Raw genomic sequence first — 6,030 nt, 5'->3', positions numbered from 1 at the left:
CGCGGTAGCCAGGACTCAGATTGACTTTTTGTTGCTTAGAAAAGGGGATAGGGCATTGTGTAAGGACTGTAAAGTCATCTCGAGTGAGAATCTTTCGATCCAGCATAGGCTCTTGGTTATGGATTTGGGTATAAAGAAGAATAGAAAGAGGAGGACTAAGGAGTGTAGACCAAGAATTAAGTGGGACGGCCTGACGTCAGTGAATGCATGGGAGATAGGGGAGAGGTTGGCGGGAATGGGGGTGTGGGAGTGTAGGGGGGACGTGGATAGTATGTGGGACAGGGCGGCAAGGTGCATCAGGGTGAATGCAAGTGAGGTGTTGGGTGTTTCTAGGGGCCGGGCCGGGCACCATCGGGGGGATTGGTGGTGGAATGAAGAGGTAGAGAAGAAAGTGGGGACCAAGAAAGAGGCGTATGCTAAGTTGGTGGAAAGTAAGGACGAAGAGGAGAAGCGGGTAAACAGGAAAGAGTACAAGCTAGCGAGGAAGGAGGCGAAGTCAGCAGTCACGGCAGCTAAAACGGTCGCTTTTGAGAGTTTGTATGCAGGGTTACAGGGGAAAGGAGGGGAGAAAAAGTTGTTTAGACTCGCTAGGGCTAGAGAGAGGAAGAGTCGTGACCTCGATCAGGTGAGGTGCATTAAGGGGGAGGACGGTAGAGTGTTGGTGAAGGACGGTCACATTAAGAAGAGATGGCAGTTGTATTTCATAGGCTCTTGAATGACGAAGGGGATAGAGCTATTGTGTTAGGGGAACTGGAGCACTCAGAGGAGTGTCAGGATTTTAGCTATTGTAGATGTTTTAAGGTAGAAGAGGTTAGACAGGCTGTCCGTAGGATGTGAAGGGGTAGGGCGACGAGGCCGGATGAGATACCGGTGGAGTTTTGGAAGTTCGTTAGAGAGGCTGGTGTAAGGTGGTTGACTGGATTATTTAATGAAATCTTCAGGATGGCAAAGATGCCCGAGGCGTGGAGGTGGAGTACCATGGTCCCTCTCTATAAGAATAAGGGGGACATTCAGAGTTGCAATAACTATAGGGGGATTAAGTTATTGAGTTACTCTATGAAGATCTGGGAGAGAGTGGTCGAGGTGAGGCTGAGATGGATAGTGTCTATTTCGGAAAACCAGTTCGGATTTATGCCCGGCCGCTTGACGACGGAGGCAATCCACCTGGTGCGGAGGTTGGTAGAGCAGTATAGGGAGAGGAAGAAGGATCTGCACATGGTGTTTATCGACCTGGAGAAGGCATACGACAAAGTCTCCAGGGAGGTTCTTTGGAGATGCTTGGAGGTGAGTGGAGTACCGCTGGCATATACTAGAGTAATTAAGGATATGTATGAGGGAGCGAAAACCCAGGTGAGGACGGCGGGAGGAGACTCAGAGCATTTCACTGTCCTGACAGGATTGCATCAGGGATCTACTCTTAGTCCCTTTTTGTTTGCGTTGGTGATGGATGTGTTGACGCGGCGCATTCAAGGGGAGGTGCTGTGGTGTATGCTTTTTGCAGACGATGTAGTGCTGATAGATGAGACTCGAGGGGGTGTGAATGACAAATTAGAGGTGTGGAGGCAAACTCTTGAGTCTAAAGGGTTCAGGGTGAGCAGAAGCAAGACAGAGTATGTGGAATGCAAGTTTAATGACGTGAGGCGGGAGAATGAGGTAGTAGTGAAACTGGAAGCACAGGAGGTATGTAAGAGGGATAAGTTCAAGTATCTTGGGTCCGTGATCCAGAGTAACGGTGAGATTGACGAGGATGTCTCGCACCGTATTGGGGCGGGATGGATGAAGTGGAAACTCGCATCGGGGATGCTGTGTGATAAGAAGGTGCCTCCCAAGCTTAAAGGCAAATTCTACAGGGTGGTAGTCCGTCCGGCCTTGTTGTATGGAGCGGAGTGTTGGCCAGTTAAGAACTCCCACATCCAAAAAATGAAGGTGGCAGAAATGCGGATGTTGCGCTGGATGTGTGGACTGACTAGAGGGGATAGAGTTCGGAATGAGACTATTCGGGAGAAGGTTGGTGTGACTTCAGTGGAGTGCAAAATGTGGGAAGCACGATTGAAATGGTTCGGACACGTGAAGAGGAGGGGCATGGATGCCTCGGTCCGTAGGTGTGAGAGGCTAGCGTTGGATGGTTTTAGGCGGGGTAGGGGTAGGCCGAAGAAGTACTGGGGTGAGGTGATTAGGCGGGACATGGAACAGTTACAGCTCACCGAGGACATGACCCTAGATAGGAAGGTCTGGAGGGCGCGAATTACGGCAGAGGATTAGGGCCTGTTTGGGTCGCTAGTGTAGGGAATTACTTGGTGGGGGTTTTATTCCTGTTATGATTCCGTGTTCCATGTTCCATGTTTTATTACGAATCTGTGTGCTTTCCTCTGCTTTCCTCTGTTTTATATTACTTATGGGTGTCGTATTTATGTTATGTAATCTGCTTGTGTGCTTTACTATGTGTTTGTGTGGTATCTCGTGCCTTGAGCCGGGGGTCTATCGGAAACAGTCTTTCTACTTCATCAGAGGTAGAGGTATGGACTGCGTACATCTTACCCCCCCAGACCCCACTAGGTGGGAATACACTGGGTTTGTTGCTGTTGTTGATTGCCATTTTATAATTAAATTTTTTTTTAAAAATATTGTCATTTTATAATTATAAAAGGGTAAAAATAAATAAATAAATTTATTAAGAGTGTAATTTAAAGAGGTGTGAGTTATGAATAATTATGCCTCTTTAATTGTAATAAATTATGTAATTTACATAATTATATAATAAAATAATTGATTTAAATAATAAATATTTTTTTGTTATAAATGTTTCTTCATTAATAAAATATTTAATTATAATACATTACGTAATCTACTTAATCAATATATATATATATATATATATATATATATATATATATAAAGGAGGATTATAAATATGCCTATGTGGCACCTTTCTTTGGCCAAAGATTCTATTTATCTTTTTTCTCCTTTTTTTGGAGTTTTTCTTTCACTTTTTCAATTATTATTTTTAAAATTATTTTCATAACTCACATCTATTTATGTTCATAATAAATTACACTCTTAATTAATATTAATAAAATTCATAACTCTAAAGCCTTTTATATTCATAACCTCCAATTATTTAATTTTGCATTAAAAAATCAAATGACAATTTTTTCTTTAAATAGTGTGAAACAATAGCAATTGTTTCTTGAAAAAGTCTAATGACAATTGTTTCTTAAAAGGTATATGCATTTTGAAAGTCACTCCTCTAAGCTTTATTTATTTTTTTAGAGTAGATTTCTTTTATGTTGTGCATCGTCCATTAATAAACTTCGTACATTTTTATTTTTTTGTAAAGAGTTATGTATTACTTTATTAGAACAATTTTTTTTTATGTTATGTGCCCATTAATTAATTTTTTGCAATCTTGTATTTCTTTTAATCTTAATCTCATTAAAATTGTAATTGTAGATGAAAAGAAGATTACTATCATGATTGTTTTTCTTGTCCTTATCTCACCGTGGGTATGAGACATAGTATATAGCAACAAAAGAAAAGTCTCACCGGCCAAGATATAGTTCAAAGTGCAATATTTTTTATATTTTCGATTTATTAAATTTCATCTCCAACTTCTCTTAGCACTTTTAGTTAACAATTTAGTTGTCCTTTTTCGTTTCATGCTACAGTTAATTTTTTTTTCTAACTCTTTTAAGGCTTGATTAACATACAAATGAAGTAGGATATTGAGATGACAAGAATCTAACTATTAATGTTTAAAATTCTTTTGAGAGAAATTATATTTATATGTGTGATAGTTCTTCTTTCCTCTTCAATTCACAATATAACATCTCCAACTGCTCTTAACACTTTTAGTTAACAATTTAGTTGTCCTTTTTCGTTTCATGCTACACGTAGTTTTTTTTTTCTGACTCTTTTAAGGCTCGATTGATATACAAATGAAGTAAGATATTGAGATGACAAAAATCTAACTATTACTGTTTAAAATTCTTCTGAGAGAAATTATATTTATATGTGTGATAGTTCTTATTTCCTCTTCAATTCACAATATAACATTTTCAAAAGTTTATATTAATTTAGTTAACTATTTTTCTGATTTTTTTCGTTGGTGATGTCAATTTTTTATATGCGTGTCTAGACCAGAGTGTTTATTTTCTAAAGTAAAAGCAAAGGAAGGAGGCAAACATATATGTGTACTACTTACGAAAGTATCTATGGATCCTTCCGCAATTATGTACATCAATTTTAGTAAATATTTTGATAAAATATGAGAATGTAACATTAGTTTATAATTTTTAGATGACATTTAATTCATAAGAAAGTTGTTTATCGATTCGTTAAATTGTAGTTTTTGATTTTTCACATTTTATAGTTTAAAGAGAAATGAAAAGGATAAAATAAGATAAAAAAAATATGATATTCATATAATTAGATTTGTGTTATATATATAAATAATAAACAAGTTTAAAACTTACTAAAACTAGGCATGAAAATAAATTCAATTTTGTGGAATCTTTTTTCTCTACTTTCTTTTAAGAAAAATGAAATTACTGTTTCACTTATAGAATATATTATATAAAAATCAAACTTTTAGAAGACTGAAAATACGTAATTGATGAAAATTCACAAAAAAATATATTTATATACTTAAGAGTGTATACATTCAATTAATAAATTCTACTCTTAAATATTAGTAATGCCCATAACTCTTAAGCCTTTCATATTCATAACCTTCAATTAGTTAAGTTCAAGAAGACCATTTTTTTCTCTTTTTTTTTATTTTTTTTATTTTCAAACTCTAAATATTTTGTTAATTGTCTTTATCTTCCTTTATAATTAATGTAATTGATTTTTATTAAGTAAAATTTATATCTCTATATAACCAAAAAAAAAAAAATCTACTCTTAATAATATCACTAGCTTCATGACTTTTAAATTTTCATATTCATAACCTCCAATTATTTAATTATAAAATTTAAGATAGCTTATGATGTTCCTCCATTTTCATCTATATAAAGTCATAATATTTTGTTTCACGAAATTCATACTCAAGAATATCCTTTTTGTTTTATATCTAAAATAGTGTTCTTTATATTATTATTTATAGTATTAAATTCAAGCTTATTAAGAAGACATTTGAAGGTTGATTGTTTGTCAAAGAGGCTATCGAACAAGAACTTTAAAAAATTATACACTAATTTTGTATTTTTTTTTTCGTGTATTTTCTTATGGTTAATGTAAAAAAATTAGGTATGTGTGTGTGTCAGTGTTTATGAGTATGTCCTATATATGTAACTTCTATAATATGAACTTTCATGATTTTTTGATTATTGTAAATTTTCTAGACTTTTGAAGGTTGATCGCTTGTCAAAAAGGCTATCAAACAATAGCTTAAAAAATTATACACTAATTTTGTATTTATTTTTCGTCCATTTTCTTATGGTTAAGTAAAAGCAATAGGTATGTGCGTGTGTGAGTGTTCATGACTATGTTCTCTATATGTAACTTCTATAATATGAATTTCATGATTTTTTTTTACTATTGTAAATTTTATAGACTTTTGAAGGTTGATCGTTTGTCAAAGAGGCTATCAAACAAGAGCTTAAAAAATTATATACTAATTTTTTTATTTCTTTTTCGTCTATTTTCTTACAATTAATGTAGAAAAAATAGGTGTATGCGTGTGAGTGTTCATGTATATGTCCTTTATATGTAACTTCTATAATATGAACTTTCATGATTTTTTTATGATGCGAATCGTAATATGAACATTAAGGTAGTTGTAATATGAAGTTAATCTATATATAGTGCTGACGACTTAAAGAGATTTATGCTATTGAAATTGTTTATACATATATATATAATGAGAAGGAAATTATCTTACCATCTTAGTACATTTATAAGCACACATAAGTATATTATTTCAAATTAAAATCTCAACTTTATTGAATACGCAATAGAAATGAAATAAAATTGTTATTATAAAATATATTTTAATTTATTGATAAAGAATATATTATCCATCATTTAAAA

The sequence above is a fragment of the Capsicum annuum genome, chromosome 8 (genome assembly GCF_002878395.1).
Source record: "Capsicum annuum cultivar UCD-10X-F1 chromosome 8, UCD10Xv1.1, whole genome shotgun sequence".
NCBI lineage: Eukaryota > Viridiplantae > Streptophyta > Magnoliopsida > Solanales > Solanaceae > Capsicum > Capsicum annuum.
This window is presented reverse-complemented; position numbering follows the sequence as displayed.